Below are 27,624 nucleotides of genomic sequence, written 5' to 3' on the forward strand. Positions count from 1 at the left end.
GATGGCTGGAAGGTTTAGAATGAATCTTAACCTCTGGCATTGCTCTGGGCAACCCTCCAGACCATCGTTCTTCGCCTGCCAAGCCATTACAAAAGGGGAAAGACCATATGCAAATCAGGCTTAGCCCCACCCCCAAAGAGGTAGTCCAGCCCGAACTGCTAGGTTACATCCCTTCTGCACGAGACCACAAGCATCCCCACACTATGATCTGCACATTACAGGGGAGCAATTGTGAACAGTTTAAGTCCTCTCCATTCGCAACTTATCTCAAAAAGGCAAATATCCATTAAGGCTTTGCACTGGTTCATGTACACTGAAGCCGCCTTGTGTAGATCTACTCCCATTTTAAGACGGTGAATAGGAATAGCACAATTTCTAAGGAGTGGGGAAAGGGTGATGGCCTTGATTAAAGTTAATTTCTTTCTTTCTTTTCTTCTACTGATTTCCCAGCAAGGAGAGCAGTTCAGAAGGAGATCTTAAAAATACCCAAACATGAGAGAAAAGAAGCATGATGTGAACAGACAGTGTTTGCATGAGTAAGTATCCACCGACAGAATAAAGGCGCTAGAGCCAAAGAAACGATCTAAAGTGAGAGGACAGAGCAGGACAAGACGACGGCGCCAAGAGGATTTGTAAAAGTAATCAAGCATGGAAGGGCCCAATTGTAGAGTATGGTTGATGTGAGGCATACGGGCGACTGAATGGACAAAGACCACTCCAAAACGAATGAAGAACAAATTGAGGGCCTGTGAAAGGATCTGGACATGGGACGCCAATACGTGAGGAAGCGCGCCAATACGTGAGGAAGCGCGTCACTACGTGAGGAAGTGCGTCAGTAAGTGAGAGTGTTGGTCAGTGGCTGTCCCACATATTGAATGGTGTCATTTCAGTTTGTTAATACGAGTTGTGATATTCATGTGCCAGTTCCCAATAATCATTGTACTTCACTATTTCTTCATGTATGAACATAAATCGCTGCCCCTGTTATGAAGCTCTTGAGAAAACACTGCAAGTGCAGGGCTTAGGAGACTGGGTACCTCATTACAACCTAGGCGGCCACGGAATGAATGGTGCCGGTAAGGGACCGGCACCGTTCATTCTGGGCCGCCCTATTAAGTGGTCTGCAGTGGGTCCCGCTAAGGAACGGTCACCAGGCGTCCTTAGCGGGACCCATTAGCAGACCAGGATGCTAACAACGGGCCCGTCATTAACGTGCCCGTTGTTAGCATCCTCCCCATTCCCATTGAGCCCTATGGGAATGGGGATGTATCGGGTCCGCTCCCGCAAAAGGGAATTACCGGGCCCGCCAAAGTCGGAATGGCCCAGTAAGTCCCCTTTTGCGGGACCCGGACCGGGTACCCGGTATGGGGGTAGCCATGCCACTGAAAGCAGCATGGCTACCTCCATACTCTTAATGAGGCCCAGGGTCTTTCATTGGAGTACACAGTAAAAAGAGGATGGAAATTAAAAGAAAAACAACTTCTCTTATCGGCAGAGTGCTAAACAATCCAAAATATCCGAAGAGATGTGTCTCCCTGTCATGTCACCCTTTCCCCCCAATAAGTTCTTGCTGACCTGGCCTTGCTCGGATCTACATCTAAATGCTGGGAACAAAAGACCAACTTTGCAGATTCCAAGCTAGGAGGGCTGCTCCGGCAAAGTTGGCCTGTTTCCCAGGTCACTCTCCTGGTCCTTTTCGGGGGTTGCCCCATGCAAAGCCAACACAACTGTGCTGCCCCTCTCCGCCTCTCCCCCATTCGTCTCCTCCAGCCTTACCTGCTGGCCATGTAGATGGAAGCCCCGCACACAGAGTGTCGAGCTTCTGTGCCTTTTGTGCATAGAGCATCTATGTCCGCGGCCTGCAAACACTGTGACCTCTTTATAAAGGAAGAAGTCTTTCGTCCTGATAACATATTATTAAAAGGTCTCTCCTGGGAGCCCCTCCTGAATAGCTTGCATCCCAATCCTCACGTTCTCCTGAGGGTTCCTGGGTCTCTCCATCAATCGTACATTTGGCAATACGGCTCCTTGTGACATCACTTGGGAGTGCTCTGTTCCTGGTTTTGTGGAGAGAGGATCCAAATATGAGACAGGTTCACAACTCAGTCCTTTCCCCTTTTCCCAAGAAGTAATGCCTCTAATACAAACAGTCTCTGCCCAGGTCTCTCTGCAGTGTCACTCACAGTCCATAGAAAATAAGGTCTCAACTGAGTGATATGATACGATATGGCATTTATAACACGCCTATACACAAGTGTTTCAAGGCGCAAGTGAAGGTTTGATAAGTGAGTGGCCTCAACCAAAGGCCAACTGGTTGGGGAGCTCCTCTTAGGCAGATTTGCTAGATATTGAGGGTTTCAATCCGTAGGTTCCACAGAGCCTTGCTGAGATGAGGTGGGTCAGAAAGGCTTCTAGGTGCTAAGTGGGGCTCTGGCTCACCCCCCGTCTCAGGGTTCAGAACCTACTACCCAAACCCATCTCACATCCCTGCTCACTGAGCAGGTACTCTCTCCTGCCTGGGAATATGTAACCGGACCTTGCAATTGGCCTTCGAGCTAGCGCTTGTTTAACCTCCTTGAAGTTCCGCCACTTGATCATTCTTCTTCTCCCTTCCCCCCAGACTACGGGGAGGTTTATATTGTTTGACTCCATCACTAGGGCCTGCCCATAACCTGCAAACATCCCAACCAGCCATGTAGTAAAGCCCCTCTAGCACATCATGACTTTAATGCCACCCCAATACTTGTCTCAGTGCGTGTGCTATGCCAGGCGGTACAGAATGCTACTGCACCGTCACCCACATTTTGTGGATCGCAGAAGCATTAAATGACCGGGCAAATTGGGCTTAAGTGGAAAATGTACTCTTGCAGACACTGTGTTGGCTGGTGCATTACCACGTATATCATTATCCCAGGTATTCTGGGCATCCAGATATGGATTGTAGCATCGAAATTGCTGTGTGTATGTGGACACACTATGCAACCATGGTAGCACTAGCCACAATGGGTCACACTGAGCTACCATGGCATTGCAAAAGTCCTGCATGTACTCAGTATAAGCAGCGAGGAGACAAGAATTCCATGGGCAGATTACTCCAACTATATCCAGCAGGCAGAAATCACTTTCTCATCTCGCGTAAAGTGAAGAATTCTCACAAAACCCTTATGGACCGCGACATGGATGCAGCAAAAGCTCACTTTATTGGCCTCTGCCAAAATCCCATCCTCATTGGGGCAGTGCTGCTGCAGGACGTGCAGGAACTAGAAAACCTGAGGCAGTGGAGGAGAGCACAGCTCCAGGGGTTGACCAACCTATGTTGCCCCCCACCAATATTTCAGAGCAACAAATCCTGACTCGCCACATGTTTTACAAGGTCACCACCATGGTGATTATGGTAGGTGACCTAAAGCAACCTAGAACTACTCATACTGCTATCACTTCCATGCCCAACGTCCTTGACACCCTCTATGTTTGTGCCTCTGGGTGATTCCAGAGTACCATTACCAAGTTCAAAATAAGGTCCTCAAAATGATGCTGACTTTTCAAAATGGGGCACAACAAAGTACACTGTCAAAAGAGTCATGGGGAGGTTTTAGGCCACTGTGGGTGTCAACAATTTTGTTGGTGCATTGCATTGCACACAAATAGCCCTCATTACCCAAAAAGCCCTAAGTGATCAGTGATGGCAAAAGGTGCATACACCAAACCTTCAGCATTGACATGTGTCTGAGGCAACATTTAAAGGCAGTTCCCTGGTTCTACCTTCAATCTCATGGTGTTGAAGACCAGAAACCCTGCTGCAGAGATCAAGGGAGACTATGCGGTAGGCAGGACCTGGTCCTAGCTATGAACGCTGTACATTACACTCAATCGTGTAGACACATTGCTTGCCCATGCACACATCCCGGTGTCTGTACACAAAGCCCCATCACAGAAAACTCCATATCTTACTTCAGCAAGACATGCATAGCATGCCGGTCAGACAGCACAGTGAGCAAAGCGCTTGCTCCTGATCCCTGTGTGCAGACTGTTGTGGCAGCTTGAAATCCTGGCAGAGTCAACTCAGCCTTTCATCCTTCCGAGGTCGATAAATTGAGTACCACTGTGAGGGATAAAAATGTCTTCTATTATTTCAGCGCTCTGAGACCTATGGATTTGTAGCACTATATAAGAATTACAATAATATTGTTATACATAGGGGAATACCATAATGTACCACGGTCTTTGTTGCATTGTATCATCTGCACAAAAACGGGTGTTGCAACTAATGGTACTTCACCTTGCACCCTCCTGAGAAACAATAAGGATGCATTGCTGCCACTCCAGCACACATTAAAAAACACTGGGACCCAAAGGGGGGAATACAAGTCAGATCAAAGGTTACACGTATCCACATTGTGCTCATTGTGCATGCGTCATGAATGATGCACGTCCCCTATCTCTCACAGGGGGGGTTGGGCACCCAGAGTAATACACTCAAGGATGTGTTAAAGGTTACCGAGGAACAGGTTTTGCTGCCTCAAGAAGACAGGATAGTAGGTTTTCCAGTACAATAAGATGTCTCGTACTGCCATGTGTCACACGCTGAACAAAATGTTGATGCAACACTGTGTGCCAATACCACTAGACCAGGAGAGAGGAGGTGCCTGAAGGGTATGGCCCAATTTGCATGAAGTTTGGATAATAGCCAGAGACAATGGCATTCATGTTTTTGTATATATTGTCATGGTGTGCAGTGAACACCTGACAGCCCCACTACATTGTTAGGGGGAGGGCCACCGTTGCGGTCCTAAACGAAGGGAAGTGACATTGGGGTTAGGGAAGCGGGCTTTGGGGGGAGGTACGAGGGCAGTTACAGTTAACCTACGAATAAAGAAAGACTTAGGAACCCGCTCCCCATGTCCGCGTATCGCGACACGATTGAGAGTGTGATGCTGGAGGGGCAGCGTGGCCAGGGAGCCAGCTGCAGCCCTCAAAAATATAGTGTATAAATTTAGAAGAAACTGCTTCAATTCCCCCTTGGAGAAGGCTTTGCAGTCTCAACAATTGTCTGCAAAATATTCCCCATCACGCCCTACAACAGTTTTGCCAGCCCTTCCTTTTTGTCACTATACCCGTAGTGTTGCTTTCTGCTGCTGTCTCCTGTCCTGCGTGCCACCTACCAGAGAGAGCGGGTTATCAGGCTGCCTCTCTCTGCATGTGTGACCTTTCACTAAATTGATTGTTGTGGATATGTGAATTGCTTCTCACCTTATGCTCCTGTCTCCAGTCCTTGGACTTTGTCTAGGCCTAGAAAGGGTGAAACTAGCGAGGGGCCTTCTCACCTCCAGAACTGATGGTGAACAAATTATTGTGGGTAAAGGCTCCGGGCAGTGCTCTCTGGCTTTTCTGTGAGCACCTCCTCAAGTCATTCCACCAGTTCTTCTGGTCACCCAACAGCCACCATGTAGACCACCATGCAGATGGCCTCCCGCAGAATGGTACTGATATGTTGTGGGTTCTTTGTCCAAAGAGATGATCCTACTCAGAACTATTCCATCCGCCATATTCCATCATATTATCCATTATCCCAAACCTAATCCTTTGGGATTATTGTTATTTATTTAATTTCATATAGTTTCAAACAAACCTTTGCAATAGAAACAAAAGATACAATATTACAAACCTTGGTGCATCACCATAAAACCATATTTCACATCATAAAACAAATTACTTTTCATTTAATTTACAATTAAAAAAACGTCAAATTAGTGTTTCCCAATAAAACAGTCAAGATTACACACATTTCAGGTAAAACAGAATACACTCAGTTAATAATTCATGATTCATAATTACCGAACATTACAATGCTAAAATGCATACTAAATACTAAAATTGCTTCATTTAATTTCTGATAAAAGTGGCAGGCCTTTACAAATCTCGCTATTGCCAAGGACAAGGCCACATTCCCCCACGTATGTACCTAGCCTAAATTCCCATAACATTTCTCAAAGTATAAGATCTGCAGTTGCAAGAGGGCGGGGCAGAATAATAAGAGGCGCTGCAGATTTTCACAAACATACACGTTGTTGCAGAATCTACAATAGGGTCATTCTGGAGGGATGCCCAAGCGGATACATACTATCTCGTTAGTCAAAAGAACAGTCAGACGGAACCGCATGAAGTTATCTCTCCATCGTTTATCGGGAAATGTCATCATATAGGGCTCAAGAACGCCCGCCTGCTTATGACCTAAACTCAAATGACTATACAGTGTAAATCGCCCAAGGATCTTCCATGCATTTATCCAATCCCTTAATAAAATAATTTGTTGACTTTCGGCAGATTCACAATTAATCTTGTTAAGGACACCTCTATCTGAGACAGCTTACTCAAACAGTGTTCTATAAATACTTTCCTGGACTGTGCCGAGCCAGCGGCCTCTATGTTAACCAAATCCGCACAGTTTTGGGCAGACTTTAAGAGCTTGCGAAACAGAGCTAAATGCTTCCACAAAATCCTGCTATGGAGAGATTGGGAACCAAGCTCATACCGAATCACCACTATTGGGACGCAACGGGCTAGAGTATATAAACCACATCTCAACAGTTTGGATTCATAATAACACATCTACATTATCTATAATGGGAGAACTTCCAGCCCGTTTGAGAACTTTCGAATGACTTTCCCAAGAAACAGTTTCATCACCTGGACCATTGAAAATAAATCTCCCATATTTTGCATTTACTTTAGCCACCAGGACATGTGTTTTCTTTTTCAAAATATTGCTAAGGAAAGGTTTTTCGGATAGGCAATGATGGTAAAGCTGAATTATCTAATATTTTCAGTTACTAGTAATCTTGTTACCTTTATAAACCATGAAAAGCTACACTTCCTTACTTTTTGGTAGAACTTCATAACATGTGCCTTGGTGAGGTTAATTTGCAGCATATATGTCTCCATGCATTTAATGAATGGGTTAATTCGCTTTTGCAGTCCAATCAGAGCATTATGCAATAAGTTAAAGTCGTTGGCATAAGCCATGCAGGATAAGCATACCTTGCCAATCCTGGGAAAACTAAAGGATGCCTTATCTCTAGCCATCCTAATGTCTGGGAAATATACATTAAATAGAAACGGGGCTGGTATACAGCCTTGTTCAAGAGCATTTTGAGTCTCAACCTTCCTAGACATCACACCATCATTACTGAGCATCACTTGAATAGTGGTACTCTCATGTAGGTATATTAACATTTTCAGTAAACAAGATGGAAGGCCCTATTTCAACAATTTTCTCCACAAAAATGTCACAGTACACCAAATCATAGGCAGTTGAAAGGCCGAACAACACTGCAAAGGTTGGCATATTATTTTTCTCCCGGGCAAGTTTGTGTATGCAGCCTATTAGGATGCCATTAAAGTCCGTTCCTATATTATTCCGAAAACCAGTCTCGAAATTACTCCAAATCTCATTCTAATTTGCCCATTACCCCAGCTTCTCCAATACCAGACCTGCAAATGTCTTAGAATCAATGTAATTACAGGGAGATAGTCTGTGTCCCTTTTTAAATATAGCTATGTAAGCGTTCTTCCAAGTGTGAGCTGTGTATTTAAATATTGTAGGCTGTGGAAGCCGTTTTTGAAATAGGTTCTCTTAAACAGAAAACTGCAAACATATCTTGCTTTAGAAATCCTGAGCTTGTTAATAACAGTGAATGCCTATGTATGGATTCAGCTGCCCACTTGTGCTTACATCACAGGTTTTAGCCAAGAACAGCTGCGAGAGAAAAGGTTGACACCCTGGCCCAAGTGCAGATTTAGCCAGGGTCAAAGACCTTTCCAAAGACTACTCTAGCTGTAAGATGTATAAATGCTCCCCTTTTAAATGAGGGAGGGCAGACACAGACAGATAATGAGAGGGCAGGTGGTTCACATGGCAGATTGTACGACCATGTGGAGATGACTGCAGCTATAATAAAGACCTGTGTCTCTGAGAATAAGACAAAATTCTGTTCCAGTGTTTCATTTTGCCTTAAAGTTATTTTCTAAACACAGGCAGGAAATCAAATAAGTATTTTCGCACGGTTTGGCATCACCAGATGAGACCTCATTGCAGTTAAGATCCAGTTGGACTAAATGTGCCACGTTCAGAGAACAGGCAATGGTGGGTGTCAGAAGTGGGACGCACTGCTGCTTTCTTTGCTGCCACACCTTCACTCGCCAGTGGACTTCTTCGACACAAATGATCCCTGCAACTGAGATTCCCTCATCTTCATCTAAAGACTGAGTCCCTGCTTTTTATACAACTGTAGGAAGCGGTGTACACACACCTCCTCTGGGATAGGGTTGGACTCTATGGGGATGGGGATAATGGAAACACTGGTTCCGTCTATGAGAGAGCCAGTGTTTCCATTTGCGCCTGCATGCTGGTGGCGTTACTCCCGCCAGGTCAGGACCTAGCGGGAATGACTCCTCCCACCTGCAGGACCCTGTATCAGCTGGTCCAGAAAGACCGGTGGCAGCGGTTTTACTGCCACCGTACTTTCCGGACCGGAAGGGTCGTAATGAGGCCTATTGTTTAATTTCAAGAGCATTAATAATGGACCAAATGTTTGCACCTTTCCTTCCCATAACGATTCCCAACATGACGTCCCCATCTTGCTGATACAGTTGAAAGCAATGCGCTTTTAGCCAATTGTTAATCCTTTGTTTTTCCTTTCTAACGTGGGTGTCCTACATGTTCTCATTTACCTAGCTATTTTTAATAGTCTGCATCATTTTCCTACTATCCCTTTTTTGGTATTGAGCCACTACATCAAAGCAGTGAAAATGGGGCTTCTGCACCAGAGCCGTGGTGGGAAAGAAGAAGAGGGGCTGCATAGCCCGGCATAGTTCTTTATTTATAAATTCCACAGAGTACATATGATTCTTCTGGGCAAGGGCTGAGTTTTGAAAAACAAAGTCCATAATTCCATTTAAATGGGTAATCTTAATATCCGTCCACTTCAGATGGTTGCGTCCTATATTTACTATTAAACTTCTCGGACCCTCTCTGCGCCTGTCGTCCATTCCAATAGAAAAGGATGCAATCAACCTATTGCGGTCATGTAGATTGTTTTCCATGACATAAATTATACATATCCAGGACGGAAGATTATTTATCTCTATGCCACGTCACATGTTTATGTCGGTCCCCGCTAAATTGATAATTTAACAAATATAGGTTCCAATTCTCCATTGTTTCCCTCCAAAGCTGCCCTTGTATAGTCTTTTGAGACCCTTCCAATTGCAAATTCTGAACACAAACACTTTGTCTCCAACCGCCATCAGAGTTTAGGTCCCCTGCCACCATCACTTGCACCCCAGGGAATCGAACATACCAATCCTCAAAATGATTGAATATTTTGCTGATACTCTCAGAAAGATCACCATGCAAGTACTGGCAGTAAATATTTACAAATCAGGAGATACAAAGACACCTTATTTACAAACCTTTTCGTTGTAACACTAAGAACACCTTTACCCACCATCTCCTAATTTATTATAGTAGAATATCATTCCTGATCGCTATTATGAGGCTGCTAGACGTATGTCCACGAGCCCCTGTATGGCCGGTAACAATACAGACTTATACCCATTAAATACTGGACAACTAACCAGCCACACTCCCTGAAGTAACAGTAGAGAATGGCCTTTCAGATACTTACACAATCCGGCAGTTTTCATTAGCGCAGTGAAACCCCTAAAATTCCAAGATATACACGTGAATGTCGGCAATTGCTAAATACCCTATTTTAACTCCTTTGGCTGTGATATGGAGTCTTTCAGTGTTAAAGCCAACCACCTCCATGCATTACCATTAATCAGATTAGGAGATTTAACTCTACACCTTACCCCCGAGTGGGGTCCTCTTTTTGCATCAGAGGTGGCTCCTGCTTTGCTCAGTGGCACTGTCCCAGAGCCTCCTGAGGGATGGCAGATTCCACTCCTGTCCACTGACTTGGGGTTAAATGGTAATATATCATATCCGAATTTGCAGAGATTCATAACTTCATTTAACAGAGCATCAAAAACCAACCTGAAGGGTATAGTAAGAATCACACAATCATCTCTTTTAGGGTCCACAAATTCAACCGCCTCTATATCCCTGCTAGTTATGAGCCAGAGGCCAAGAATTTAGGAGAATAATGCCAGAACTCTTGATCTATTTAAAATGCCAGACCATCCAACTTCTAACAAAAATTCTAGCAGCAATTTTGAGGGGTTTCGTATTTGGTTGTCGCTGGCTTTACCACCCAGCTTTGACAGAGGGGTCTTATTCAGTACCTCAGGAAACCACACTGGGCTCCTAGAGTTAAATATTCTAATGATGTTTTCTAATAATTATAATTATGTGATTTGGCACTGGGTATTCATTTTACTCTTCAACTCACTCTCAGGGTGGGTACCCACAGGGTCCGAATCCCCTTTCCCTTTTTTACGACACTTCCTCTCTGGGGCTGGGGAGGAGACTATGCCTTCTCACCTTTAGAATCACCACATATTGTTAGACAGTCCACATTTTTAAAATTAATAATACTGCTCATAGCCCAAAGCATTACTCCCTGTTTGACATTCAGCATTTTTCTTAGCTGTTTTCGATGCCACTTTTCTAAATATGTAATACCACTGTGGCCTGCTTCTCAAGCAACCATCCCCTATTATTTTCCCATCCTTGCTGATGGAGTGACGCCTCCACCTGGGTTGGTGTCACTGGTAACTCACCCCTCTCCCACATTGTTGACATTCCCAACTTTAATTATCGAAACGTGTTTGTCAGATACCAATGTACTGCTCATGATAGCCTCTGGGCACTCCACCGATTCAATGCTACTATCCTTTCTAGTTTTAGCCTTCGTGCTCATGGTCTTGGGCCCTTTGTCACCCTCCAATATTATATTTACATTTCGTAAACACTTTCTAGATGACTTTGCCCCTTGATTTTTTTTCCAGGAAGTACGGTTCTTCTTTCGGTTACGCTTCTTGACGGGTTGATATACAATTTTAGGGGCCTCATCGTGATTCTCAGAAACTGTGGGGCCCCGTGCTGGACCACAACAATTAGCTTCCTGAAGAAAGCCTAATGCGGTCCTCAGTGGCCCTTATTGTCTTTTGGGTGGCTTTCCCTAGTTTCCTTCGTTCATTTCTTTGGCATTTCCATACTTAAGGCCATCAACCTCAAAAAGTCAGATTGCCCTTTCAGCTCCTCATAAATGCGCTCACACAACTTTTGCACGGTGGAAAAAACAAGATGGAAACCAGTGTGGGCTGGCTTCAAGCGGCCAGGTTCACCTCCTCCCGGATCGATTCATTGCTGTCCACATTACTCATTAATGAGGAAGTTTTCGTACACCAAGATCTCTCCTGTACAAATTGGTGAAGTATTTAACAACGACAAACTCAGTGGATGGGGATGCACCCTTTCTTGCCCTTGTTGATTTTTCTCAGGCAACAATGACTCACCCCTCCCTAGTATAAGATACTCCACTGTAGAAGGGAGGGATCCAAACACACTGGCCTGTGAGAACACACCCTCTGCCCTATTATCGTTGACTGGGGGGAAATGGTCATTTATTTTGGCTTTGGCATGTTTTTCCTTCTTCTGCTTTACTACCTGCAAGTCTTTATGTTTACTTATTGGTGAGGGGGCAGAGGTGTGGCTATCAACAGGCTTAATTGGGCCTTCTTGGAGGTAAATACCACAACAGCCGCGGTAATATCCCCATGAGGAAGACCCCTTTTTTTCTCAAATCGTATTCTCTTCGGATCATTTTTCAGCAGTAATAATGGGGGGGAGCAATCACCATTCAGTGCGTAATTATACATTTTCAAAGTGTTCTAGAAGACACAAACGGCTGATATAAGAAGCAACCGGCTAATTTTAATGCCAACGCCTTCAACAGGCCGAACTGTAACAGCACTTGAGAGCACTTGCTGGGGGCGCATGCGCATGAGCGCGGCGCTGCAGTTCTTATGGTGCCTGGTGAAAAAATATGTTTTTATTAACCAAAAGAAACAAGTTAGATTTAGAAAGACCAGTCTAAATCGATTGTTAAAACCCCATTCCCGACTTCCCTAGCCCATAATCAAACCCCCCTTTCGACCCCTGTGGCCCACCCCTCACCCGCAATTAACTTGCTCCAGCCGACTCAGACTTTCTCCCAGTGCACGGTCAGATTTGGAAAGACAGCTGCTCCCTGAGACGCACACGAGTGCGCACAGGGGCTGACAGGCGTGGACCGGTGATGGACATCGTGGACATAAGGTAAGTGTTTGTTTCGGTGTGTGCATGTATGTTTACATATATGTGAGGGAGAGCTGTGTGAATGTTTGGAGTGGGAATGGGAGGGACGGGTGCTTCTTAAAATATATTGGATGGTGTTCATGTATGAAAGTGTGGTGCATTGCGGGGGGAGGGGCATGGAAGTGGGGTCGGGGGTAAAACCCCCAGATTAACAAAAAAAACACCCAGCACAGGAGGGGGTTGGGGGTCGTGCCCAATATGTATTATTTGGGCATTTTGGAGGCAGCACCAACACAAGCAAAATAAATTGCTCTTTTTGGTGTTCGACCTTCCAAATGCAGAAATATGACATAGAACCGTTCTTATAGGCAGTCAGGGGGTTTCAGTTAAAGGCCCAGCAGTCCTGGTAAAAAACAAACGTCTCCAAAGAGGGTCAGAGAGGCAGAAAGCACTGCAGAATTGTAATAGCACTTGGGGGCACACGCTGGCAGTGCCTAGTGGATTATTAATGCTATCAGGATGTGGAAGGTGGGGCTAGGAGATCCAGGTGTCACTTACGAGAATTTTAAGCGGTCAAGGCAGTCATTGGTGGCAGCAGTTTTGCTGTGTTATGGCATAGGTAGCAGAGCAGAGGAGAAGCTCAGAGTCGTGCATAGAAAACTGGGTAGAGTTCCAGGCAGAACTCAGAACAAGCAGGTTGCAAGCAATTGCCAGGAGCGGCTCGTTCATAATGGGTGAGGGGGGCGTCGACCCACCAGCTCCCTCAACTAATATGGCAGAGCTGAGGAGCCAGCACAGTGAAACAATGAGCCCTGCCTCAAATGCTTTTTCCAGCTGAGGGAGCGCTCCTGGGTTGGCTGAACTGTCCAAGGGAAACACGGGTTCCCTTTGAAAGTTCTGTTCCCCAGCTGTGCCTGCTCAATGGTTTTGCTTCCCCGGCCTTGCATAGCCCATTGCAAATGCTGGCTGGCTAACTGCATGTCTGTAAGTGCGAGGGGGAGCTCCTACACCTCCCTGCACATACAGACAGAGCTGGCTGGAGCAGGGCATTCCATCGGCCCCGCTAAGGAATCGGGAAGCTCCTGCTCCCTAGTGCAAATACCATGCAGCTTTGCACTTACACTGGTGCAAAGTTTCTGTAATCTGGCCCACTGGTGCAAAGTTTCTGTAATCTGGCCCATGTTGTGCACCTGCACCATGAGCACATTATAATGGCCTATAACAATGCTAATGAGATCATTTTAAAGGATAGTTCCGGGACTTTTTTTTATTGTCCCTACGGTTCGGCCATGTGTTTTTAAGCATAACTCGGTAGATCGTAGAAAACTTTCCTATGGACCTTACCCGACTTTTCGTCCATTAACGCACTCGAAATCAGCCGCCATTTTCTGATAATCCTATCATTTCCCCCCATCGCCCTGGCTCACCTGCTTTTGCGGCACTAAATCAAATCCCCCACCCCTGAAACAGACTTTATCAAAACATTCATATTCCCCGCCTCTATCCGTGACGTGACTGAGCTGCGTAGGCAAACGCGCCCAGGCGTCTTCTACGCGACTCCACACAGAACCCGGAAATCAACACAGATGAGCTCACACAACACAGCGCGCCACAATTGGGAATATGAAACTGTACTTTTAAATTAAACCGCAAGATTGTAAATTTGGTAAAGTACATTTATTGGACATCAAATGTTTAGAGAATATTCAGCGATTTGCATTTTTCTTTGCTCTCGATCCAAAATAGTTCGTCTTGAGGCAAGCGATGTTTGTGTGCAGTACACAGGGTGTTGGTTTACGATAAAATAAGCTCTTCGGTCGCACTGATAATCGCATGGCTGTTCCAACAACGAGGCACTAGGCCACCACAACGGTCTGTATGTTGCATCTAGCCGTTAGTACCGCGTAAGGGCATACTTGTACTTGGCGATCGTCCCATAAAATGGTCAGGGTGGTAACGTTGTTCACGCGGAGAAGCAACTGGTGGTTGAAAAACCCATCCGCCGGTGTCTGGTACTCGTGACACATGCAATAATGAACGATGTACCTGTTTGAAAAACATAAAAAATGAAATTAGTCTCACCATCAGATCTTTATTAAAATTATTCATTTTATATATTCGGTCGGGAAATTATTTCATAGCTAGGACAGTGCAACTGGGTATTATACGTTAACGGGGGTCTGTAGGATACTGAGACAGTCCCCCAGTGCAGGGGTTGACAGGGAGGCAGTGCAGGTGGAGAGTGGAAGGGCCCAGGACCGAGGTCGCAGACAGTGGACCAGTTGTAGCAGGGGAGAGGGAGAGAGAAAGCAGAAGCAAAGAGGAAGGTTTTGAGGTGCTTCCGTAAAAGGAGATGGTTCTCCTCAAGATAGTGCGCGGTACAAAACAATATGTCACATAGAACGAACAAGTTTAAATTGCGGTATAAACTCATCTAAAGAGTTACTTACATTATATTTGCATTTTCCATTGTTTCTGTGCGTAGGGCAGCCCCGAAATACCACTCCTTCTATGCCGACGTTATTTCTTCTAATGAACGAACATTAAATGGCTATCGTTTCTGAAATTTTATTCATTATCGTTTCTTACGTTATTGCACCACACCCCCAAAAAGAAGTCTTTCGGGATGGTCCCGGCCTGTCAAGGTCAAATAACAATAGAACCTTATACTGAGTCGTGGGCCATTCCGGCACCCAAGCAAAAAATCAAAGCAGCTGACCTTCACTTTGAACGAGCACACATTCCTAGTTAGCTACATTCAGTGTAAGGCCATCTCACAGGACTTGAAATTTACACTCCATCTTTGCATTTTGTCTGCGTGCTTTGCAGCCCCAGAGAACCATAAATACGGAGACATTCTATATTTTTTGAAAAATGATTTATATTACTGTTTGGTTTAATTTAATGCGCAAATGAACAAGGTTGGATAGACACATTGCATGTACACTGAGTAATCACTTTTATTTACACAATACATAGCTACACATATTCAATGGGCCTGCGACATGAGGAGACTCGAGAGCAAAGTCACAGGTGAAACCCGGGTGGTTCGCACTACTGCACGGTGAAGGGAGGGGCAAGGGTGGAGAGACACATTGCATGTACACTGAGCAATCACTTTTATTTACACATTACATAGATACACATATTCAATGGGCCTGCGACATGAGGAGACTCGAGAGAACAGACAATCAAATTACAATCATTTAAACCGTGATGTGTATTTCTCAATGAGCTCTTCTTTAGGTGGACATGGAACAGAGGCAATGTTGGGTGGCAATGCAGTTGTCCCCTGCACGGGTTCGTTCACAACTCCATTTATGTGCCTATCTAGGACGTCAACAATAAGTCTCTCAATAAACTCATATTGCATATCCTCAAACACTGGTTTGATCACCCATTGTTTACTTCTTTTAGTGAAGGCCTTATTGTAGCGAAGCGTCCCTAAAGTTCCGGTCGTCCTACTTTGTTGACGGCCAACATTATGGTTATGTGCCAAGACCGCTAGAAGAGTCCGATTTATCATGCCCTCCATGCCAAAATGCAATCGTTTTGGCCTGTACTTTAGGCACATATTGTGGAACACCTCCAAATCTCCTGTGTGGCAGAATTCCGTGAGTCCCCTCAAATCTCTTGTTATAGTTTTATCAAATACAATCTTTTCAATGGCTTTGTGAGTGGGTGATGAAGGAATAAACCACTTCTTCTTCTGTGCCTCCTCTGTGGACAAATGGCCATGTTCACAATTGTGGAAATGTTGGTTTGTGTTCCAACGGTGAACGTTGGTACAGTGTAGCATTACTGACCGCCATTTTTCCAGTAGAATTTCCAACGACCCTCCACATGTTTTTGAGCTCCACCAAAGATGGTTGCTGATTGACTTGGACCACTGTGAAATACCTTGCATATCTTTTTTTTTACCTGCAGCCGACATTTTTTTATTGATTGTTTTTGCAAGATGCCAAACGTCAAATTGGTGATTTATATTTTTGTACTCTTCTCTCATTGTCTTGGCAATTGAAACGTGTCTGTCCGTGGCTATCAGGTCGATCACCAGTCCCCGCGATTGTAGTTCTTGCAATGATGCTACAAAGCCAACTTTCTCCATGGCCACTGAGGATGTACTTTGTGACACCTGCACGACCACCAAACTCACAATTTTCTTACTTTCCATGTCCTGAAAGTGGTAGGTGCAGTACTTGGCTGAAAATCCTGGGCTGTCGCACTGTCCATCACCGGCTAGCCTGAACCGTTTGCCCGCGAATGTACTATCAATAGACATTTTTTCCATTCTCCAAGCTTCGCTAATGGCTGGAAATAGATAATCGGTTTGGTATTTGTAGAACTGAGTTTTCGCAATGAAATGGATTCCCACAAACTGAAAGAAAGACTCTAACTTTTTGAAACTTGAACCACTAAAAAGTGCAGCCGCTGCACAAAGTAGATTGCCTGCTGGCAGTTGCCCCAGCATGGGTTGTGCAGACCATGAGAAAGGATGATATTTTGTACAGGTGGCATGTATTTTAAGGTTAGTGCCTCGAATTGCACGAGTCACATTAATCAATGGCTCCCCACATACTTCCCCACCAACCGAATGCCCACATTTCATCCGAATAATAATATCAATCAAACAACTATCGAATACAATGAATTTGGCCTCTTTCCTTATACTGTCACTCTGCATCCCAGCTGGTTCAGCCTGTAACGTTGAGGACATGTCACTCACATGAAAGGTAGAATCTCTGATATCGTCTTCCGCTATGTTCAGTGATATTGATGGTGTTTTATTGTCGTCCACTTCATTCTCTTCCATTGCAACATCTGTTCCTTCTCCGGCGATGGGTGAATAAAACAATTTCTTCAACTTTCTCGCGGTCTTAGCTTTTGCGGGTGTGGATTCTGTGAATTGATCTCCGACTGCATCCGAACTACCAGGAGGACATTCACTATCAATGGCTGGTGGTGGTATAGCTCCGTTGTCAATCACTTCATATTCTTCCCATTGGCACGATGCATCTCCAGTCTCAAGTCCCTGCCAAAAGGTTTGACAAGCAACATCTCTCGTTCGCTTCACTGTCTGTGTAGATCTAGTTCGTACACCCACTCGCAACTAGAGGACAGATTGGAAAAGGGATGTTCAGTTTAAACACAACTTACAGTATTGAACTATTAACAGTGAAAAACAACATAATATAGTGACCAGGACACTAACCTTCTTTTGCTTTCTTTTCTTTGAAACTTTCTTGCCTCGAACTTCAACATCAGGACGCTGTTGCTCCGACTCGTTTGTGCATGTCTCCACTTCCTCTTGCGCTGCAACGACTATATTTTCATGATAAGCACATCCATCACGCACTGACGCTCCATCGACTCCCTGAAACATAGAACTTTCATTAGTATGTATAATAATATTGAAAACACAAAATGTACTTGGGGACCAATACCCACGTACATCTCAATAGCAAAACACGAATGAACGCTTTGTGTAGAACATTCAAACGACAATTATTCACGCATTGTTGATCTAGTTAGATGGAACTGTCAAGATCCATATCTCGGGCTCCTCATAGACTTCCATTGATGATATTATTGAAGATGATGCTTCAGTAACTCCCTGAAACACAGTAATTGCATTAGTATGGTTTTCTATTTTGTTAAAAAGAACATAAACTTTTTGCAGGCGTCAACGGCTCATCTAAATAGACCTGCACAAATGATCAGTTGTCTAAAATAAATAATGGATATGTAAATATGATTCAATTTGCTCGATCGTTGGAAGTGTCACCACCCAGAGATCTGCATCAACTACTAGGGGTGATGTTCTTGTAGAAGAAGCTCCGTCATCTCCCTGAAACATAGTACTTGCGTTAATAAAGAAGGAAGTATAGCGGATGTAATCACGTCATATGATTTCGCTTGATCGAACTGTCAGTATCCATACCTCGAAATGCATAAGAACATCAAGGGACGATGTAACTGCGGTGCACACTTCTGCAAGCTGTTGCGCCGACCCGTAACTGCATGCTCCCCCTTCTTCTTGGACTAATGCTCCATCGACTCCCTGAAACATAGGACTTTCATTAGTAATGAACACAATATTGAAAAAAGAAGACACATAGGAGGGCGACGACAGAAGGACATATCAATGGCTAAAAACGAAAGAAACATTGTGTGTAACAATCACGCTACAAGAATGCAAGATCTGATGATCTCCATCGATGGAACTGTCCGGAAACGTACCTCGATCATCTGAGTGACATCAACGGTTGTCGTCAATACGTTGGACTCCTCAGCATCTCCCTGAAAGACAGTACTTGCATTATTTTGGATAACAATAATTATAACTGAAAACAAAGACTAGAGGACGAGTACAAGGGTGTACCATTAGGTCAAATAATCACACAATAAATTAAAACTATTGATTTACATGCCCAAAACAAGTCAGTGGCAGAATAGCTAAGTAAGATTACCCGATAGGCGCTTGAAGTGGCTGATGACTGCAATAACGACACGGATGGAGAATCTTCCGCCTTCATATTGAGTGGATACATAAATGGGGAAATTATTGTTAGCTAATGCTACACACTACCGCAAGGCCGAGAGATAAATACGTAAACTTGACTCACCAGTGGAGGGATGTGGACGAATAGAGTGGGAATAGCGGTTGAGAGCAATTTTCGCCTCGCTCGCGGTGTGTTCTTCTTTATTAGCAATGATGTGGAGTACATGTCTGAGCTAAAGTGCCTGCTGCAGATGCGGTATCGATCACCCCTCTTGTCCGCAAAGACTTCTAGGACTCTACTTTCAAGCTCAGACGGTGGATATCCGCAATATCGGACCCATTCTCTTATCTGATCTATTGTCTTAGGGAAAACATGCATTATAGTACCTTCAGATGTATTATGGGTCTTCGAAGGGCAACCGCCAATGGAACAGGCAGGCATTGTGGAAAGTTCTGAAAAGTAAAGATCAACAATTCTCTATGAATACCAATGTGTTAAAAAATTAAATGACACATAAAAGGTTCAATGCAAGGTTCGTTTTGGTTCTTGGAACTATACACGTTATTCACATGCGGATAAGTATTTGAATAACTTTAAAAAAATAGAAAGATAATTTGACTAAACTCAGAACATGTGACTAGTTCCTTGCATGTACTGTCTTGAACGAAAAGAAATTGGACGCAAAATGATTATGGTACATGGCCTTACCTTGACGAACAAACAGTTAGATGCAGGGATCAGAGTAGTTTCTTGTCGTAGAACAGAGAGCAGTTCACAGGTTGCAAACTGACGAGTTTCCTCGAAGTGGTCACGGAAGTTCACAGAGACGAAGAGCAGATAACCAGCACCTTCACGGGTTGACTAGCAAAGCGCAAAGAAGTTCTCATTAGAAATATGAAGTGGGTTATAAAGAATTCGAAACAGGGGTGTGTTTGTGAATGAATGACGTGTATATGTCGTGGCATTATGCGGTTTGCAGGGGGCCGTCCAGCGTGAAGGGGGATGCTTGGCAGGAGACACGGGGTCTGGAGGTAGACATGGGAACAACAACCCATGCTCTATAGACCACTTTGAAGTGTACATGGTCTTTGGCACCTCTTGGCCTTTATCGCTCCCTGACAGCTCCACTTGCCAGCACAAGTACCCCGGTGCGAACTGCCTTTGATAGGGCGGGGGGTGGATTGGGGCGGTGGTCGTGCAGACAAGACACAGGAAGACTCGTGAATGGAGACACACTTATGTGGATTGCAGGGGGCCGTCCAGCGTGAGGGGGGATGCTTGGCAGGAGACACGGGGTCTGGAGGTAGACATGGGAACAACAGCCCATGCTCTATAGACCACTTTGAAGTGTACATGGTCTTTGGCACCTCTTGGCCTTTATCGCTCCCTGACTGCTCCACTTGGCAGCGCAAGTACCCCGGTGCAAACTGCCTTTGATAGGGCGGGGGGGTGGATTAGGGCGCTGGTCGTGCAGACAAGACTCGTTTGCCGCAGGGCCTCACCAAGGAGAGGCCATCTAACTGCATGTAAGAGGCAGGCTGAAGGATCTAGTACATGGAAGGCAGGGGGGTGAGTTTATAAATACCTCAGCCTCCCAGGAGAATATATGGGTGCAGTTCACCCTGGAGACCCTGGATGCCTAGGCAGTTAGTCAGCAGCAGGCTGGCCTGTGGTGGCAAGGCGGCACGGGCCAGAGGGGGTCATCTCTGTACCCGGTGCCCAAAAGGATGATTTATTATGATCAACCATATTGATTATTTACCTATAACCATGTTTTGTATCAATAAAATCCAACAGCCTTCCTTTTATTGCCAACGCTTGAACAAAGTGGTGTGGTAAGTATTTTTGGGGGAGGAGGCAAGGCCGGGAGGCTTGATGACAACCCGCAAAATAGCATATGTATGTCTACTGCATATGGGTTCAACGGTTATGTGGATTGAAGGTGGGCGGCCAGCGTGAGGGAGGATGCTTGGCAGGAGACATGTGGTGTGACAAGACAAGGCACAGGAAGACTATTCAATGGAGACACACTAGATTCATTTAAAAAATCAAAACAACCATTGTTAAAATATATGTTGGGTTTTATTTTAGATCTTAATTTCAATTGAACATAAATAATAAACATTACACATTGTAAAGTTCCGGTTGCAGCACATCCAGGGAAAATCCGCGGTATTGTCCACTGTCGCTGGGGAAATGTTGTCTAATGGCAAGTACCGCACAGGCAGGTATTACTCTCCGAACGCGGTGTCCGACCCTCCCGTGAAGCCACCAAGTGAAGCAACGATAGGCCATCAGCCTGTACCACCTGTGAAAATGAAAGATGCAAACTGTATTAAAATGACAAAACTTTCTTATCACTGTCGATTCAGGTAAAAAATGTCATTCTGCTTTGAAAAAAATTCTATCTAGAAAATGCACAATATGGAACCAATTTACATGCATTCGAATGATATGTAGATGTAATTTTATATGTGGGAGACGACCATGACATAGTAGTGGCATCACTGACATCAAAACCAGAGTATACTTACTCGTTACTCGGATTACGCAGACGAACAGTGCCGCGAAGTTCGTGCATAAGCACCATCATCATCCTCAACACGGTCCGTGAGAGGCAGGCTTCCCTGAACTCTGGCAGCTCGGTGATGCATTGCGGACTTGGCTCGCCTTCCGAAATGTAGGCCAAGCACCCGGAATTTTCACGGCAGCAGCAGTTCTCCTCCTCAGTTGGCATTAGCTCGCACCGATTGCACGTGCACCAGGTGGAGACGCCGTCCATGCGACATGGTCCAGGCTCTTCATCCGTTGACTGATCCTCCCAACTGCCGTCCGAATCCCCATCGTTTTCGCGTGCTTGCCTTTCCAGTAGTTCTTGCTCGGTGTACTCGGGCTCGTACATATACGGCATTATTGTAGCCATTGTGTGGTAAAGAAAGTAAAATAATTTACAGAGATGGTACAGGTGTTCACAAGGCCTAGAAGCGGCGAAGGTAGCTGACCAGAGCACAGAAACGAGTCACAGAATACTCAAAGTAACACAGAGAGAGTAATGGAATCGAAAATCTGCTGCTGTGTGTTGTGAAACGGTGTGTTTATACTTATTGAGGAAAGAGGCGTTCTGCCATTTCCATGGCGACACTTCATTAGCTGAGGCGCAGCGATTGTTGACACGAAACGTGCTTTGGCGTTGGGAAATGGGCGGTACGCGTCTGCTGATGTCAGGCTCAGGGGCGGGGGATTTGATTTAGTGCCGCAAAAGCAGGTGAGCCAGGGCGATGGGGGGAAATGATAGGATTATCAGAAAATGGCAGCTGATTTCGAGTGCGTTAATGGACGAAAAGTCGGGTAAGGTCCATAGGAAAGTTTTCTACGATCTACCGAGTTATGCTTAAAAACACATGGCCGAACCGTAGGGACAATAAAAAAAAAGTCCCGGAACTATCCTTTAAATGCAAGCATTCACAGTGTAATCCATTCCCAGTTACATTATCACCCCCATTCTCACAAGTGAGTAACTATCCAGGAAAATGGGCCAAATACATCCACATCCGAGGAGCGATTCAGATATGGTAACTTAGTGGAAAAATTACTTTGTGTTTTGTGGAAGCAAAAATGCTGCCTTTTTCTAAGGGTAATCTGTATTGGTGAAGATTTTTTTTTAAAAAGACCAAAATGGTTACAGTAGCACTGCACACGTGCGGAAATGGTGCTCATGCATGAGGAATAAAAAAGGAGGGCAGTAGGCCTATTGCTCGACCAACAACTGGTCAAATTAATTTAGTTTGATGTGTTTTGGTTGAATTGTATCCCAAAAAGTAGATGGCGGGTTGCAGTATGGCAATATTGGCGGGGGGAGTTAGGAGGTTGTGCAGGGGCAGCGGGGAGCTGCAGTCGGTCTCCCCCCACTTCCTATCTGAAAGAAAGGTGAACAAAAAAATTCATCCAAAACCATTTCGACTAAAACAAATCGAGCATTAGAAGAAACAAACACATGGACCTTTTACAGCCTCAGAACTTCATGAACAACCCTGCTGGACGACCTCAGCTGTGCTACGACTCCGTCCTCCTGCCCATCAACAGCCACCTATATGTTATATTGGTTTAGACCGCGCACTGCTACCTATTGGTGCTGCTACTCCTGTGTGGCATCAGCAATAAGTAGCATCTCGCAAAGTTTGTCCTATTTTTAAAAACGCTGTAACATATGAAAGGGGCCCCTAGGGGACCCTGACGTCTATGGAAACAAGGCGAGTCACCACACACGATAGATACGCCAGACACGAGGTTGTATTCCCAAAGCTAGGGTTTATTGCAAAGCAAAAGTCTCAGTTGGCCAACTCGGTCTCACGCCCCGCGACGTGTATCTCCAGACCTCGAGGGACGCAAGAGAGTGTATTACGTACATCAGTTACATATATACAAAATGCATATCAAACAATCAGCTATGACATGTTTAACACCCCCTTTATTGAGTTTCTTTGAACTTGGTGTGATGATGGACATCTCCGACTACTATGACACCTTCAAACACCTATTCTAGTAACAATTTGCAATTTGTGAGTGCAAAGGCATCTTTCAGTTGTTGAATAGAACACAGCGCTTCTGTTCTTGGAAGCGAGCTACATACGGGGGGGGAAGAGTTGCATTCCGGACCTTGCTATCTATTAGGTGCTATTCGCGTCCTGGGAGCCGACACGCTCTAGCGGGCTCAGCAAAGGGGGGCCGTAAGAAAAGCATAATTCAAGCCTTTAGCTGTATTATTCTAACATATTCTACCATATAACGAGACTGGCTGGGAGCTGTGAAATGATTACATGCCCTGCAGCTCTGCTTCAAGGCTACATTCGGGAGGGAGCCGGGCATTCTTTCTGGCGCTGCCTACGTTTGTGTTTCAACTAATTCTTGTTATCCTCTCGGCCCTGCGGCCTTGTCCTTTTCACATACAGACAACAATGTTTCACAGTCGAGCAGTGTAAGCGGAAAATATACTGCGAAGCAATAGGAACAGAAAGCAATGAGCAATGGTTAGAAAACAAAATGGCGATTCTTGTTACATCAAAATGGCTGTTCATTGGCAAACTCGAAAACCTATATTCTGTCATATCGTGCATGAGACGGTTGGCCCACGGCCACCAAAATGCGTTTGTGGTTACAAAGTAGAGGTATCCATTTTTCTAGACTGACAAACCCTCCTTTGGCCGTATGCCAAACGTCTCATCTATTTATTGAAACCTCCTCTAGTGTTGATGAATCTGAAGTACTTATGTCTGAATTTTGCATGGTATCGTGGACATCATTGTCTTCATCAATATCTATTGCCATCAACTCTTTTACTGCTCTCATCTCATTTGGGTCTGGGTCAGTTCGATCAGGAGGTTGTTTTTTCTTTGTCATCAAATGCATACATCCTTCCGTACATCCCTCAGTTACATCAGCGCAAACTATGGGTAAACAATGTATACAACAACAGCATGTTAGGAATATTCCAAACACCACTACTTATATTGAGATCAACTTCCATCCCCAAGGAGGTAGGTCTTTATTCTGGCCGGATTGGTTTTTGAGTGGGATTTACTGGATTGACGATGTCTTTGTGGACGGTGAGTGGATAGGTGAAAGAGAATTACAGGCGAGATTTAACATTGACAATTTTCGAACTACTGATTTCAGAAAATTGAAGAGATGTATAGGTGATGTGGTGGAACAAGGGGGTGCAATGGTGAATCTCTTTCTTAAAGAGAGGGAGCCAGGTGGTTGTTCAATTGCTAGCAGGATTTACAATAATATTGTGTCTTCTTATGAGGAGAACTCTGGATTGAGGGATGAGTGGGGGAGGAGATTGGAATGTGAGATTTCGCCTGAGATGTGGTCTGAAATGTGTGCGAACGTTAGGCTTTGTGCTATTAATTTGGAGGAACGGTCGAGACAAGTAAAGATACTCAATAGAGTGTTTTGGTCTCCAGAACGAATGTTCAAGAGAGGGATGATTGATTCGGATGATTGCTGGTGTTGTGGAAATGGATTGGGAAGCTTGGAACATCTGCTTTGGGAGTGTGTGCGTGTGCGGGGATTTTGGCATGATGTTTGTTGTATTTGTTTGCGTGTTTTGAATTTGGATGTTGAGTTGGATTTCATGACGATGATTTTGGGGGGAGGTGAATTGCTAGAAGATCTTTCTGTTTCAAGGAAAAAATTTCTGCTCCGTGGTGCTGGTTTGGGCAAGAAACTAGTTCTGAGGGGCTGGAAAACACGGATTGCACCTAATGTGGAAGACTGGATTGAGGGAATGTCAGGGCTTGCAACCATGGAGAGGGTGATTTATAAGCGACAAGGGAGGTTGAGATTACATGAAAAGATCTGGGATGATTTTATAAGTTTGTATTAGTTCTTTGATGGTTATTTACATATTGTATTCTATGTGTACTTAATTGCTTTGTTTTAATTATATTAATTGATTTGCTTGTTTTTCTTTCTGTAAATCTTATAAATAAATAAATTTAAAAAAAGAAAAAAAAAAAAAAAACTTCCATCCCCAAGAACGTAGTATTCCCCAAAACCAAGATCCTATTCCCCACCTTCTACAGTAGGGAGTTCAGAGCTTAGGACGTGCATTTTCTTTATTGCTTCAAAGATTGCAAATTCTCCCACGATCAACCAGGATCACATCGAGAGCCATTCTATTTTGCAGCGTCATTAACCTGATTCCTCTTTCTTCCAACGTCATGTTAAATAATATATCTGTTGTTGTGTTTATTGTATTCTTTAGGATTCTGGACAGTTGCCTTATATTATAGGAGTTCACTATCTGCCCTAAGAATGGAATGAATGATTTTGCTACATCAGTTGCTATTAAAACACCCTCGTCAGTCCTTTTGACTCTAGTTCCGGATAATCTGTCCATGGCTGCTGTTTCTAAGAGGAATACTCCTGGGAACAGTAGCCCTAGGTAACATGTACCTCCCCAGTTTCTGGGCAACCAAGGATATGCTTTCTCTCCACATATAAAATAAACTGGATCACCTACATATACTGGTTCTATTTCCCATTTTAATACCACTGAATTCATGCAACCAGTATATGTTCCGACTGGAAAAGAGCCTTTCTTTTTTAGACAAAAAGGGACAGTTCTTGGGCTATAATTCACTGTGTAAGATGGGGGAATTGCATCTTTTTCCCCTTCTGTTCTTACACGAAACGTCATTACAGATGTTTTTTCTGGTGGGGACAATCTATCTCGTCTATTTTGTCGTGTTATCTTTCGTGTACTTTTCCTCGTGGGCTCTGGGGCTATTACTTGTGCTTTATGGAAAATGGAACAACCCACAGGCTTCATTATTATCTCCTCAAACTCATTCATGTTGGTTCTGTCTAATTGACCCTTATTACTCTCATTCCATTTCCCATAGAACATTGCACCTAAAGATGCACTACATGCAGAACTTAATGGTAGTGGCTGCACATACCACCCTATTCCTTTCGCAGCATGCTGTGGTAAATGGGCACATACCCAGCAATTTGTTTTCTTCAGAATTGCATGTGTCATGTTCATGATCAACAGTAAAGTGTTATTTCCAAAACCTTCCCTGTGTCTTTCTTCCATTGGGGCAGGGTATAAGTGATCACCTGAACCGGGCTTTCAGTAGTGGATATATTAATTATTGGTAAAAACATTTCTAATGGGTGTAGTGTTTCTACCCACCATAATATTAGGGCTGTCGATATTGGTGCTATCACGCTCATAAAGCACATTATTATTGTCAGTAGCAGCATACAATTTGTTTTACCATGTGTTTTTCTTAAGCTTACAGTCTTTATAATTGACTCATTCTCAGCGGTGGTGGTGCAGGAGGAGGCTGGAACCAGTCCCGGCATGTTTCTCGTCGTCCTTCTTCTTTCTTATCACAGTTCGTTGTGGATATCTTTCTTCGTCGCGTTTGCTCTGATGTTAATATGTTCAATGGAATTGTCACAGTTCAGTTCTGCCTGTCCTTTTTAGCCTGGATTCGATTAATCGTTTTTAGGAGAGATCACTTGTCCTTTCTTATACTGCTCAGAGGAACTTTGATCAGTTATCTTATCGCCTTAATATTATGTGCGCCCAGCTTGTCCGCTCTGGTTCCGGACACATGTACTGTTAATCAGTTATCTCACTTGCCATAGTACCATGTGCGCCCAGCATGTCCGCTCTGGTTCCGGACACATGTACTTTTTATGATCGCACCGAGGAGCCGCGAGTCTTGAATTGTCCGACTTGCACAATTCTCAAACTTCTCTCCTCTACACCTCTGGTTCCTTCTCCGTCCATGAGCTGAACCAGAGGTTGACATAAACACCAAGAAGAACTGCGGATCACTTTGTCTTCCGAGGCCGCAGGTTGTATCGCCTTGCTCCTGGTATCGTATGATCCGTGAACAGTGCCGGTGCACTTCCAGATTCAGACTCAAAGTCAGCCTGTGGCGCTACTGCAGGTGCTGGTGTGCGCAGCGCCAATGATGCAGATCCGTTTTTGGGCGTGTTGGCAAGTGCTGGTGGGCGCCAAAGGGGTACACGATTTGTTTCTGCTGGTATTTGCAAGGCAGATTTCGCGTCGGTCAGCAGTGATGTCGATTCTGCTGGGCAACGTTGGGGCACTCTTTGCCCTTCCCCCTCTTTGGCAATCGTCTCAGGCTTTGTTTCGAGTTTCACTTCTCGTTTTGGCAGATTAGGTGGCTGCTTACTGGCAACAGTTTCTTTCGTTTCTGGGACCGCTGTCTCTTTCCCGTCATCAGTGTCAGGCAAGTCTTTCAGTGCAGTTGGAATCTTCTTGGCATGGGTGGCATGGATCCACGACTTCCTTCCATCCACCCGTATTGACGT

General features: G+C 44.6%; 1 protein-coding gene across 8 annotated transcripts in view; it reads right to left on the reverse strand.

Annotated features, from left to right (window-relative positions):
- Nucleotides 1–27,624, reverse strand: part of BICD1 (BICD cargo adaptor 1) — a 1,084,974-nt gene that overhangs the window by 1,018,011 nt on the left and 39,339 nt on the right. The window lies entirely within an intron of this gene.

This window comes from Ambystoma mexicanum, chromosome 12, assembly GCF_040938575.1.
Source record: "Ambystoma mexicanum isolate Mex_15411 chromosome 12, UKY_AmexF1_1, whole genome shotgun sequence".
Lineage (NCBI taxonomy): Eukaryota > Metazoa > Chordata > Amphibia > Caudata > Ambystomatidae > Ambystoma > Ambystoma mexicanum.